This window comes from Rutidosis leptorrhynchoides, chromosome 1 (genome assembly GCF_046630445.1).
Source record: "Rutidosis leptorrhynchoides isolate AG116_Rl617_1_P2 chromosome 1, CSIRO_AGI_Rlap_v1, whole genome shotgun sequence".
Classification (NCBI taxonomy): Eukaryota; Viridiplantae; Streptophyta; class Magnoliopsida; order Asterales; family Asteraceae; genus Rutidosis; species Rutidosis leptorrhynchoides.
In genome coordinates, this window is record NC_092333.1 from 402,675,807 (window position 1) to 402,690,849 (window position 15,043).

A 15,043-nucleotide genomic window follows, 5' to 3' on the forward strand; every position below is an offset into this window, starting at 1 on the left:
TCTGGTACACTCCGCGCAAAACCAAAAAGAAAAACACCGTGCAAGCTTGTGCGCACCGCGCACACTTCAGTGTGCGCTCCGCGCACCCCTCCGTTCAGCTACTTTTTGGTTCAATTATTGTGGGGCCCACTTTTAATCCTCAACCACAAAAACCCCAACCCCGATTTCTGCCATTTTTCATCCCCAAATTCTGCATCTATCTCTTCCAAACTCAAAAACCTACCAACCCCTAACCAATTTTCATCCAATCTTCACCAAATCTCTTTCATTTTCAAGCAAATTCAAGATGAGGAGAGTATGTTCATGTTCTTCTACTTTTTATTTTTTTTATACATCGATTTTAATCTCTTAATTTCGAATTTGTTGAAGAATTTAAGTGGGTTTTCTTTAATTTCATGATTTTTGTGAACATTAACATGCTCTAATTATTATGTACACCTTGTATGCCTTAAAATTGAGATTCCATTGTATTTTTATGATATTCTTACGAATCTAGGGTTTACATGCCAATAGAATTGCTAGCTTGATAATGTGTTAAGGATAGTTTGTAATTGGTAATTGTGGGTTGATTGAAGATGATTTTGGATGTTTTATGAGTCTTGTTATCTTGAATAAAAGTCTCAAAGTTGGAATGCTAACATGAATTGAATGAAAAATTGATAATGTAAGCATGAAAAGCTTTAGTGTTCCACTTAATTATGCTTGTTGTGATATGATTAATAGATTTTTGGGTAACAATAACATGATGAGTTAAATTGTGCTTGAGGATTATGTTCAAATTTGGTTTCTATAATGCTATACTAGTCATGATAATCTTTGCTCTTAAAATGATTTATTTGCTTGAAGGATTAACATAACTATTGCTATATGTATCTTTGAACATGTATTTTGATTTAACCTAACACTAACAAGGTATTATTTCTATATGCCTTTTTGTTTTGGTGTTGTTTCTTATGTGTAGACAAGGTCATCTAGTCAAGCGGCCCAACAAGGACAAGGTTCAAACCAAGGAAGACAACAAGCACCCGTACCGGATCAAAATGATCCTGCTGTTTGGTTAGCTTATGTCCGGGATCATGAGGACTACGCGGAAGAATATGAATGGGTGGTAAGAAAAAAATGTGAGGCCACTTGTTATTTTGACCCGAAACCATTGGTTCAAGCAAGAGAGTACAATAGGGTCACACGAATGTTAGAGGTGAAACACCAATTGTCATCTGGACAAGAAATCACAATTCGGGCATGGGAACGGGTTATGCGGATAAATGAAACCATTTACCCCGAGTTGTGCAAGAAATTCATCGCAACTCTGAACATTCAATGCATTTTAAATCCGAGAGGGCAGGATTTTATGAGGTTTAGATTGGGAGGTTTGGCTCGATCAATGAGCCAAATCGATTTAGCTCGTGCTTTGGACATATATAACGAGCTAGATGACAATCAATTAGACGCATATCTCCGACAGACAGAGTATTACGATTCCAGCTACAATCCCAGAATTTTTTGGAGCGACATAAGTAATTACCAATTCACTGCTAGTCGAAGCACATTCACGAAAATACATCATCAAGAGGCGAAGTTAATTCAGAGGTTGGTTTCTTGCACATTCAATGCAAGAAGGGAAGGAAACAACAAGGTAACGAGGCTAGACGTTTTTCTGATGGACAAAATCTACAATAAAAGTCCAGTTGATATTCCAACCACCGTGGCAAAATATCTAAACGAAACAGGGACAAGAAATATAAACCCTATTGTAGGTGGTCACTATATCACTCAAATAGCGAGCTCGTTTGGAATTAACTTTGACCGGCTAGTAGCAAATCCGGACATGATGGAACCTTTGGGAAGTATATACTATATCGATGGCCAATTTTTGCAGCTCGACCAACACAATCGGCTCATTCCCTTTGTTCCTAGGATGGAACCACCTCAAAACCCACCCCGTGCCCACGATCATGAAGCAGGTGGTAGCGGTGTCGGACGAGAAAATGTGCAGGAGGAGGTTCACATGGAGGAACCTGAAAGTGAAGAAGAATTACCTCAGTTTCAAAGGAGAAGGCGTAGGCAGACGCAAAGGACACGGGAAGAAGAGTTGGAGGAAGTGATTCTGGTTTTCATGATTTTCGGGTTGGTTATCAACACAGAGATGACCAATATGAAGAACAAAGGCGACAATTTAACGAATTTCAGGAAGAACAACGGGAGCATAAAAGGGCTTCAAGGTATGATCAAAGGTGGGGGAATTACAGGGGCGATTGGCTTCGCCATAATGTTAGTTTGTATATGCAAAACCCACAGGATTATTATGCCACTTCCTACCAAAACCCGACCTATTATAACACACCGAACAGAATTCCGAGTCCTCCCTTATACGATGAGCAAGCGGCTATGCAGGATGCACAGACGCGCTTTGAGGACCAATACCCGCGCGGGAGACCTCGAAATGATGGTTCGAGAACCTACTCTGGATGGCCTTTTGGTAATTTCTCTAGTGATGATTAGAGGGAAAATGTACCTTATTTGATGATTGGTAACAATTTGGTAATTTTTCATAAACTTTGGTTTGTAATAATTTGAATATTTGTATTGTAGACTAATGTTTGTGGTGGTTGTGTTAAAAACACCATTTTTATCTATTTAATTTTTGTGTGCTTGTTTATTTCTTATTGTTAAGGTTTAGTGATGCTGGCATTAAGTTCAGCGACGTACAAACATTTTGGAATTTGTGATAGAGATCAAGGAATGAACGATGTTCTTATGCTGGCATTAAGTTCAGCGCCATCGCTCACCTAAGTTTCACGATCTCAGGCTTATTATCAAGGTTTTTCGAACTCTTTTCACACAAATGCCCTCGTGAATTTTTTAATTTTTTTTTTTTGATTTTAAGTAATGAGGGCCTTACTTAATCTTAAGTGTGGGGGGAGGTAATTCTCTCGGGTACATCTTGGCTTACTTTCGAATTCTTAATGGAATGGTGAAATTTTTTTGAAATTTTATCTTCATAAATTCAAATTTTGTTTAAAATTTGTAGATTTTAAAACTAGGTGTATAAACCGAAATTATTATCACGAAACAAATTTAGAAACAACCAAATGATTGAATTTATTTCGATTAAAAGTCATAAAACTAGTAATCATATAAAAGGGATAATCAACATGTTTTACCACATTCTTAATGGAAATAATTATTAAAGCCTTAACGAAAAAGCCAAGTGTGGGGGATTTTACCAATCTTTTCGAATTACTATCACAAATTTTGCAAAATTAAAACGATTAAAGTACGTTTGGCTTGAAAAAGGAATAAAAGTCACTAAACGAAAGGATGCATCTAGTTCATCCTTGAAGGAAGTAAAGTCTTCCGAATTTCGCCTTACTTGATATAGCAAACTTCCTAAACTATGTCATTTCATACTAATATCATTTCACGATGTAAGGTACAGTGGGAAGGGAAAGTCTTGAACTTTCAAACCCGAAAATAAACTTGGTAGGGTAAATCCAAGTCCCTATCCAGTGTAAGACCGATTACGGTGTATAAGTTGGAGCAGGATCTGTCCCGCGCGATAGCTTAGTCTTCGTAGTTTTAACCCTTGATCTTAATTGTACAAAATTGTCATGAAAGACCGATATTTATATCGCGTCAGGGGGCGCCCGGTTAAGAGTTCCATGATACTACAATCATGGGGGCGAATAGCTTGCTAATCGCCGACTGAGACTTCGGTTTTCAGTTACCCTCAACCGGAATTTGAGGTTAAAACCGGAAAACGTGTCTAGTTAAAAAAAAAAACTAGCAATGACATTTTCAAAATCTTAAAACGTTTTCTCAAAGATCCAATTTTCCCTAAGGATCCAAATTTTTAAAGAACTTTCACCGAAGTTCACCTCTCCCAAGCAATCAAAATGTGTGCGTGTGTTTCATAAATTGTGTGTGTACCCTCACGAGTGTGTATTCCAATTGTGTAAACATGTGTTCATATAGCGTGAGTTGTGTTACAAAATTATGTGTGTGTTTTGTGTACTTCCTGTGAATCGTGTGAAAATTGTGTACCATATAGAGTGAGTCTTTGTGTGTGTTTTGCGTGATTCGTGTGATTTGTGTATAATGTACTTCAAACAATGTTTTTGATTCATATATATTTGTGTTTTGTATACGCATGATTAGAACAAGACTTTCTTGAGGACAAGCAAGAGTTAAGTGTGGGGGATTTTGATATTACTCAAAATAGACATATCATTAGTTACAATATCAAGTCCTATCGTCGGTTATTTCATACGAATTTGTAATATTTCCATTATTATTCCGTTGTATTGTAATTAAGCATAGAATCATTGAATACTTGAAGAAATGTTGAAGGTAATGAATGAAACAACTCAAAGATCAAAACCAGAACAAGAAATGAAGAAACAGAAAAATGAAAGCTACAGTGCGCGCCGCGCACTATTCGTGCACACCACCCCGCACTCAAGACTTTGATCAGAACATTTGATTAAAATGGAAACCAGAGAGCGCCCCGCGCAAGTTCAACAGAGCGCGCCACGCACAACAGAGAGCGCCGCGCACTTCGCCGCGCACAAGTACCTGAAACGTCCAAATTGAAGTGCGATCGTGAACTGGAAAGTAAAAGTATGGTAGGTGAGTAGTGCGCTCCGCGCACCCCTTATGTGCGCGCCGCGCACAGTGCTTTCCAGCTACTTTTCAGCCTTTTTAAACCTCTTTCCAGCTTCATTCCAAGTGTGCCAGTTTTCTTTCTGTTCAGAGACGAAAACATATCATTCAAAACAGTTCTTGAGCTTATCAAAGTGCATCTAAACACTAAAATCATTGAAGATTCAAGGATCATTCAAGGGCTTCATCCAAGATTACTCTAAAAAGGTCAATCTTGTATTTACAATGAATTCTATCTTTGTTACTGTTATGTTTAAGTTTTCTAGCATGATTGTTGGCTAGTTCCTTTTATGTTCATCTAGATAAATAACTGAGATGTTGAATGTTTACTTTTGATTGATAGTTACCATGCACGATAGTTTGATGTTTGAATACAAGAACCATTCTTGTTAAGTTTAATCTTTTCGATTCAACTAGTTAGTATACTTGTTCAACTAAGAAACACCATCTTGCTGATTTAGTATATTGATTTACACCTAGTGACAAGTGTTTGCCCGTCTTTTACCAAAAGGGGTAAGTTGCGTTCAAACGGTTAATCTATATAGGAATGTAAGAACGACTCTTGTAGATACTCTCAGATAGCTTAATTGATATGTGTAGTTGTCTAGGTGAACGATCAATTCCCTAGAATCTGTCATGCATATTTTCACTACTCAATTCCATATAACTAATAGGTGTTAGTAATTTTCCTTATCTAGTGACGTTTATAGGGATCTTATTACCACACTTAATTGATAACTTGGGTTGGGTGAATTGAACATTTAACCAGACTAAGGGAATGAACTAAGCTAAACCATTAGTTGACATAGGAGTGGATCATGATCAACACACCATTGACTTGATCATTCTTCAAGTCTTTAGACTAGTTGAATTAGTTGATTACAAATAGGAGGTCTTAGATGACAAGAACATCACTTGCGTCGTGTAATCCAGTTTGAGTGTTTATTCAAGACTACTCTTGGTAAACCGATCAATTAGTTCTCGTGCATAACCAATCAATCCGATCTTAATCCTAAATAAACATTCACATCGAGGGTAAAAAGTCTAGATGAGCATATTTCATCTCTTTGATATCAAAACTATCTTAATTGCTTTCCTTGCACTTATAAACTTAAAAGACCAAAAATATTGTTTTTACTTTTACTCTTCTCTGATTTGGCTAATCGTTAAATAAGCCACAAAACATAAATCTTGTACCTTTAAATTTCATTTATTTAGTTAATCATAATATAGTTTATAATTCTAGTTTGACTAATACAACTGTCCTTGGAACGATACACGGAACTAAACTAGTTACTAAACTACTACACGATCGGGTACACTGCCCGTTAGTGTGTAGCAATCTTTAATCGGTATTTTTCCATATTATTTTATACGACAATTCATATACCACTTTACGACACATCAATAGCTTCATGGCATGACAGAGAATGTATAGCAGTTTTGCAGAAAATAAAAGGATTTTGACAGTGGAAAATTAAAAATCGAAACTTACTCTTTCAGCCATGGTTGTTTTGAAGGTAGATGAAGAAAACAACAATTTTTGGATTTTGAGAGCGTTATTGGTGGTTGTGGATGTAAAAAATGAAAATTGAGGCGGATTAGGGTTTAAAATCCGTCTATAGTGCAAGCCGGCGGCTTCAGTAGCCAAGCCGACAGCTTCGTGGTCAAAAAACAGTTAAGAATGACAACGTTGTAACTTTTCTACTTATTCTAGGCCGGCGACTTCATGAGCCCCAAGCCGGCGGCTTCCTTCTAAATTTTGGAATTTCCGGATTTTAACATAATACACAGCTAATTTACAAACTCTACAGTAATTTGTTTATTTATTTCAAACTTAAATTGTAGTAAGGGAAATTACTTCCCCTCTGGGTAACGCGTCTTTTTTAAAGTAAATTTTTAAATGATAGCCACTTATTTTAAATGTGTCTCCCTTCTTATTATATAACTCAACATATCCGGTGGAAAAAGATTTTTTAACTATAAAAGGACCCATCCATCTAGATCTTAACTTTCCAGAAGAAATTTTGTATTTTGATTGAAAAATTAGAACTTTATCCCGTGGTTGAAAGCTTTTAATATTCTTAATACGCGCATCGTGCCATCTTTTTGTTTTCTCTTTATAAGTTATTGAATTTTCATAAGTGGACAGTCTAAGTTCATCCTGTTTCCTGCAATTTTTATACTGTTTTTGCTCCTGTTTGATACATAACTTCCACAAAATATTAAAATAGTTTGAAACAACACAACCCGTATTTAAACTAGCCCATAAAATTTTTTCTTTATAATACATTAATATCATTAACATTTAGGTCCCAATTATGTTTCCAAAAACATCTTTAATACAATAGTAAGTTTAATAAACTTTAAAACATTTAATAAATGAGATAAATAACCAACAAAACCGAGCATGGTGATTGGGGATACGCTACCCAATCCTAATAACTCCAAAAGCACATCATCTAAAGCAAACTATGTGAATCCACTATTCCCCATGCTTACCCGAGCTACCGCCTCCATGCAAATCTATAAAAATGTAAACAAAGAGAGGGTAAGCTAACGCTTAGTGAGTGAGAATATACTACATACATATATATGCATAAAATGGACACGCCTCACAAGTAATCAAATAACGCATAGCGGAGCATCTAAGCATAAAGGCAAGCTAAGCTAAGCATACCGTACGATCACTAAGCAACAAGCTAAAATAACATCAATTAAGTTCACCAACGACGATGTGAACAACGCCAATAAGCTACACCCGAAGGGTCAGCTGCATCACAACAAGACAACAATATATAAACATCCAAGGTTAACCCCTTAACCCAATACCAGAACCGACTGCCAATTACCAAAATGAAGATTGGCTGAACTACACGAGCCTTAGTAAATTCGAATCCACACGAGACTACTATCTTCAATCACACTACAACATCGAGGTTGGCTGAACTACACGAGCCTTAGTAATCCACAACCACACGAGATCACTACCTCAATAAGATGACCGAACTACACGCGTCATCATGAATTCCGCATCCATACGTGACTCACATCTCGATATCAAAACCCTTCGCCATTGGGGTTAAATAATCCATATCACAAGCACATGTGATAACGTACACGCAAAGTGTACACCTCGCCAAAGGTGGTCAACCAAAACGCACAACCGTGCCAATTAGACCCATACACAAATCCATCAAATTCACCTATATGTGAAGTGAGCTCTATAAACGAGAACCACTTCACCCAACCTGCACCCATCCTACACATACATATGCACATAGGATATTAATACTCACCTTGTCATCTTGATGAATGCTACAGAATAATCCGCAACTCGCCGATGGAAAGTACCTATTCCATTTACCACATAACGGTAAAATGTACCACGATCTTAAGGAACAGTACTGGTGGCCTAATCTTAAGAAGGATGTTCCAACTTATGTCGGTAAGTGTTTGACTTTCTCAAAAGTTAAGGCCGAACATCAGAAGCCTTCTGGGTTACTTCAACAACCGGAAATCCTGCAATGGAAGTGGGAAAGGATAACAATGGATTTCATTACGAAGCTACCAAAGATGGTGGGCGGATACGATACCATCTGGGTTATCGTTGACCGTCTTACTAAATCTGCACACTTCTTAGCCATGAAGGAAACTGATACTATGGAGAGACTCGCTCAACTATACATAAAAGAGGTTGTATCTTGTCATGGTGTGCCCTTATCGATCATCTCAGATCGCGATCCCCGTTTTGCTTCTAGATTTTGGCGTTCTTTGCAAGAAGCCTTGGGGACTCGTCTCGACATGAGTACTACGTATCACCCACAGACTGACGGACAAATTGAACGCATAATTCAGACTTTGGAGGACATGTTGCGTGCATGTGTCATTGATTTCGGAAAGGCTTGGGAAAGGCATTTGCCGCTAGCCGAATTCTCTTACAACAACAGTTATCATTCGAGTATTAATGCTGCACCTTTTGAAGCGCTGTATGGCCGCAAATGCCGATCTCCTATTTGTTGGGCCGAAGTAGGCGAAACGCAAATCACCGGACTCGAGATAGTCCATGAAACAACTGAGAAGATTGTCCAAATTCAAGCAAGACTTAAGACAGCCCGTGATCGTCAAAATAGTTATGCCGACCTTAAACGTAAAGACTTTGAATTCAACGTGGGTGACCGTGTAATGTTGAAGGTCGCACCTTGGAAAGGTGTGATCCATTTTGGAAAACGTGGGAAGCTCAACCAGCGATACATTGGTCCTTTTAAAATCTTGGAGCGTGTTGGACCCGTTGCTTACCGTTTGTATCTTTCAACTCAATTGAGCTCAGTTCATCCTACCTTTCATGTATCGAATTTGAAGAAGTGTATTGCTGAACCAAAACATGTCATACCATTGGAGGAACTTACAATTGATGACAAACTCCACTTCGTGGAAGAACTGTCGAAATTATGGACAATGAGGTTAAAACTTTGAAACACAACAAGATTCCGATCATCCGAGTACGATGGAATGCCAAACGAGGACCTGAGTTTACTTGGGAACGAGAGGATCAAATGATGCAGAAGTATCCTCACATTTTCCCGACTCCTCCATCTACCTCAGCTTAAAATTTCGGGACAAAATTTTCTTTAACAGGTGGGTAATGTAACAACCCTGGATTTTCCAACGTTTAATTATTAATAATTTATTATTAATGCTTGTGTTTTAATAAACGTGTTCTTATACGTGTTACTTGTTACCGTATTTAACTTTTCATGGCCCGACTTGTCTTTGTGACACACGTATTTTCACGAATAATATTTTGAATATTATTTACATTCATGATTAATTATTATTAATCATTTTTAATTAACTAATGATAGTAGTTAATTACTTGGGCTTTTATTTTATTTGTTGCATACATACTTGGACTTGGGCCTTTATTATTGGAAATGGACTTGGAAGCCCACCCTACTCTCTTAATGGACTAGTTAGCCCACTTTTATGCAAGTATTACATTAAGGCTTAAACTAGATTAGTTAGTGACATAAGGATACTAGTTACATGTATACTTACACATCTTTTCCACACCATTTAACTTTATTACTACTTCTAGCTCACACCATCTCCCCATGCATGAAAGTTGGCTTTTGACCCTTCCTCTTTTGCTACCAAAACCGTCGGCCATCAAGGTGTGGGAGGGAGAGTTCAAAATTTTTTTTGATTACTTATTCACTTGAATTACTTCACTTTTACACACACATTCAAACACCACTTCATTTTCTCTCTTTTTCTCTCAAATATTGTAAGTAACAAAACTTTTTCTTCTTCTTTTTCTTGTTCCAAAACCGCCATCCATCATCATCAATCACTAGTTGTAGTTTGTTGTTACTTGTTGTTGTTTCTTGTTTATGTTAAAGATCAAGTTTTCTAACTTGTATCTTCATGTAATCTTGGTTACTTCCATCATTTGTTTGATGAAGAACCAAGAACAAGAATCTAAACTTACTAGTTTATGGTTCTACATTTAAATGTTTTCAAGATTTAAAGTTCATAAGTTTCATAATCATACTTGTGTTCATGTTTTGTAGACTTAAATCCTAAGATCCAAACTTTGATTTGAATCTTCCTAAGTATGAAACAAACATGAACATAATACTTGTACTTTACTTTAATTCTTTCTTTTGTAAGTACTTTAAAGTTGTGATGTTGTTAATTTGGTCAAGTATTACTAGTTAATCTTGATCTCATATTTCTTGAAACTAAAAGTTAACTTTATAAGTTCAAGAACATGGAAGTATAACTTTCTAGTTATAACTTCATATAGTTATGTTGGATCTAAGTTTATATAACTTATGATCTTCTAATTTTGTTGTAAATAAGAGCTTACAAGCTTACATACATTTTTCAAGTTGAAAATCTAAGTATCATAACTTATGGTTTCATTAAAGTGTAGATCCAAGTTTTGTAACTTAGGATCTAACTTAAGAACACTAGATCTAGACTTTCTAGTATAGGATCTTTAAGATCTAGCTAAAATCTAAGTTCTACAACTTAAGATCTTGTTTATTTAGTTTACTTTCAAGTTTGTAGCTTAATATTACTTTTATAACTCTTGTATGTGTCGGATCTAAGATCTTGATGTAACTTTAGTTCATCAAACCACTTACAACCCTTAATTGAGTTGTGCTACACATCTTAGACTTGCAATAGTTTCATGATGGTCAAAACTTGGTAAAGATGATGCCAACCCATCAACGAGTTGTACACTTGAAACTATACGCATCAAGGATGAGAACCGTGATGAGCAACAAGTACCAATAACCCACTGGAACACCATTACTTACTGTTTCTGGAACTGATCATTAACCTGGTCTACTGAAAAAGTTTATTTCCAGCTATTTCGGTTCGATTATATGATTTTCCGTTTAGACCTCGTCTTAATCCGAGTTACGGTTTAGGATTTATGGCCATCCGAAAGTCACTACACCCTATTAACGTTGTGCTGAAATTTCTGACCTACTCGCACTTAAACTGTCGCCACGGTCAAACGAAGATGAGTTTGGTTCTGGAAATTGGTTAGACTCTAGGGGACTCATATACGGAGCCATGGATACTGGTATCACCCCATTTCAGTTTGTATAGAGGTCGTGGCGACTGAACAAATTCAGCCTTTATTTCAAACCCTAGTCTTGACTTAAAACTTACTTTACACTTTTTGTTTAATGATGAATGATGATGGTACTTAAGACCTAATTTACATACTTTTAAACCTTTGGGAACGATTTACTAACTTAGTAACTTTTGACTTAGGTTGAGGACCTTCTGGACCAACCACTCGCTTACTATTCCCGCGTATCGACTTTAACTACTTTCCACTGTGAGTTATAGCATCCCTTTTTACTTTAACTATTTTGGGAACTGAGAATACATGCGCATTTTATGTTTTACATACTAGGCACGAGTACTTAAACTTTATATATGTGTGGGTTATACAACGGCATAAAATTTCCCCTTAGCTCGGTAACGTTTAGTCATCGGTCTTTGAACCGGTGAACGCGAATCTTAGATATGGATCCATAGGGTTTGACATCCCCACTCGGGCTAGTAGCGCTAGCATTTAATGGGTGTTTAATACTTTGTAAACTTATGCACTCGCCAAGTGTACTTTTAAGGGTGTTATTTATGTTAAGTTAATTACCAAGTGCCCACGGTTATACATATACTTTTCATACTATTTTGAAACGCTGTTTGAAGCACTGAAATCTCTTGGCCTACCTTACATTACTGTTATACTTAAACTATAGCTCACCAACCTTTGTGTTGATGTTTTTAAGCATGTTTTTCTCAGGTGCTTAAGGTTTGATGGCTTCCACTGTAGTTGCTATGCTTTGTAGACTCCCGCTGTGTTTATTAGAGCTGTCTTCGCATGAAACGTTTATTTTGCATTCAAAACTTTATTACTTTTGAACAATGTATTCGTAACGACCTATGGGTCACATACTATTATTAATTGCTTCTATTCATAGAAGCATACTATCGGTTGTTAAACATTTGACGTTGGTTATGACGTCACCTTTTCTTATGAATGCAAACTTATTTTAAAACAGCATATAGTATTTGACCTTGTAATGATCCTGTTGTTGATGATTCGTACACGATGGTTTTGTACGGGGCATCACAAGTACCAAATTGTAGCAAAGAACGATGAGAAAAAACTTGTCTTCTATGCCAAAGATCGAATCCCGTTCCTTCCTTTCCAAATCTCACTTTGAATCAAATGGGGTTTTGAAGTTTGAGAGGAAAATAGGAAAGAAAAGAGAAAAGAAATGAAGAAATGAAATGAATGGATGAGATTAAGATCTAAATTCTGGCTCATATACAAAATGACCAAAGTACCCTTGAATATCTTTCAAAATCACAAAACTGGTACCAGCCCGCCAGTAACACCGCGCCGCGGCCCCAATTCCTCGCGTCGTGACATTTAACGTGATCTGATGGTTGCCTTAACATGCCTCCTAATCCTGAATCACTCGTATTGTCGCGTCGCGACCCATTCCTCCGCGCCGCGACCTTTAACTTGGTATAATCACTTTTCTCACGTACAAGAACTCCAATATACGAACACATCTCAACCCTTCATACTCTAGTCGTACCTACACAATACACTTATATATATCATGTACGGGGAAAAACGGGGTGTTACAACTCTCCCCCACTTAAATTCGATCACGTCCTCGTGATCCTAATCACTTAACCACTCCGAACCTACACGCTATGGTTCTCAAAAAATCGTTCCAATCCAACTTCCAAAACATTTCTCCTTAACCCGAAGATTAATCCATTCACCAAATACACACTTGCACGCATCCCAAGCCGTGCAGTACACACAATATCCGAAGTCTACTACGATCACTTAGAATACGCGAAACCGCCACGTATTCTTCCGACTCCTCGAGGCAATTCTTCTCAGAGAGTTACCCTTAACAACTAAATCGTCACCCGCGATTTATTAAAATCCACAAATCCGAGCACAAGGACTTGCTCAATCCCTCATATCGGGAAAAACTCAACCAATCTCTTACCGAGATATCAATTCCTTAGCGTACCCTTACCAAGTACAATGCTAAAAGCAACCAAGTCTCAACCTAAGGTCAACAACCCGAACAATGAAGACCGAACCAAACGAATCCTTACGGATAACACCCACCACTTAGCATCCCTTGTAGTGCGCAATACGACCAATACGCAACTATCGTAACATCATAAGCGACGGCTAAAACCGATAGAGTCCAAACGACTATGGCAACGCTAATCCCAAGGTGTACAAAATCGACTATTGTCACACCCGTAACAACATGTAAGCGAAGCACGGCTATCGCATCACAAATCACACAACGTGGTCCTTACGACCCCACCATCGGCGTATAAAACAACCAATAGTTCACACATCCAATAACATGAAGGCTGGCCGAAAACTACACGTGCCTTAGTGAATCCGAACTACACGCGACTCCCTACCTCCACCACACAACAATCGGGATTTGCCGAACTACACGCGCCCTAGTGAATCCAAACTACACGAGAGTCACTATCCCAATAGAATGACCGCATCCACACATGTCATTGTGAATCCGAACTACACGAGACTCACTTTCTCAACAAGATGACCGAACTACACGTGTCATCATGAATCCGCATCCACACGTGATCCACTTCCCAAATCTCAGCACAGGAATGGTACTTCCATTCCCCATCGGTACTCGCATTTCCCAATAACGTTATACCATACAGATATAACACTACTCCCATGATGAAGTTAGCAGACCACGTCAACGGTCATAACTCACCAATCACACGCTCTTTTGGCCCCATACAATGAGTAGTGTAACATCGTGCACTGTTACACCATAGTGAATCCTAACGGATTACACTAACCATCCATTAGTGTACATACGCCGCGTAATCACTAATCCCTCGGGTGATGTCTTGAACACCGCGACTAACTCACCCCCATGACAATGTGGTGTCTTGAACACCGCGACAATTCCACATGTCAATCAAACCCATGAGTGGTGTCTTAAATACCGCGAAAACTTCTACTCGTTACGTAGAATGTGGTGTCTTGAACACCGCGACAATTCCATATTCCACGCTACACAAATAAATACATTATATATGTACACGTATAATTATTCCACTCACTTGGAAATCCTTGCACACGCATCACACGTACGTGTACACAATGCCACCACAATCGAGCAAGAACCACCTATATCGTACATAGGCACAAAATAATAATTCTGTAGAAGAGAATCCGCCACACACATCCCTTAACCGAGGGATCTCACTTGCTCGTCAAACACGTCCATTATCTCTAAATGAGATTCACCACATTACCACCTCGGTGATAATTTAAATCCAAAACCATAAGTACAATTTATTCCAAATCGTACTTTTACCACAATCGACCAACGTAGGTCTCAACGCTAGCTCCGAATCCATACGAGCATCGCCCAATTTCAATACACTAGAACACCTTCGTGCGAGAGTACCACTCCCCCACTTGGAACTCTGTTCCATAACCCCATCATCGAGATAAAGGTATCTCATGATATACACTTCACAATACCTTGCCCTATCCATGAGCATACAAAGGATTTTAACCTATCCTTAAACACTTCGAACGAAGAGTTTACCACAATTACACCAACTTTAATCTTGCAATCCTCCGATTGCTCTAGCTTGTCAAATTTCCACCTAGTCACTCATGTACCAAAGGGTTTCTCTCCGGTTCCCTAAGTACAATGTAACCGTAACACCATCGGAGTCGATTACCATGCTAGTAGGTATGAAAGAGGCACCTAACATCGCGTCACGTAGACTCCATTATCAACAC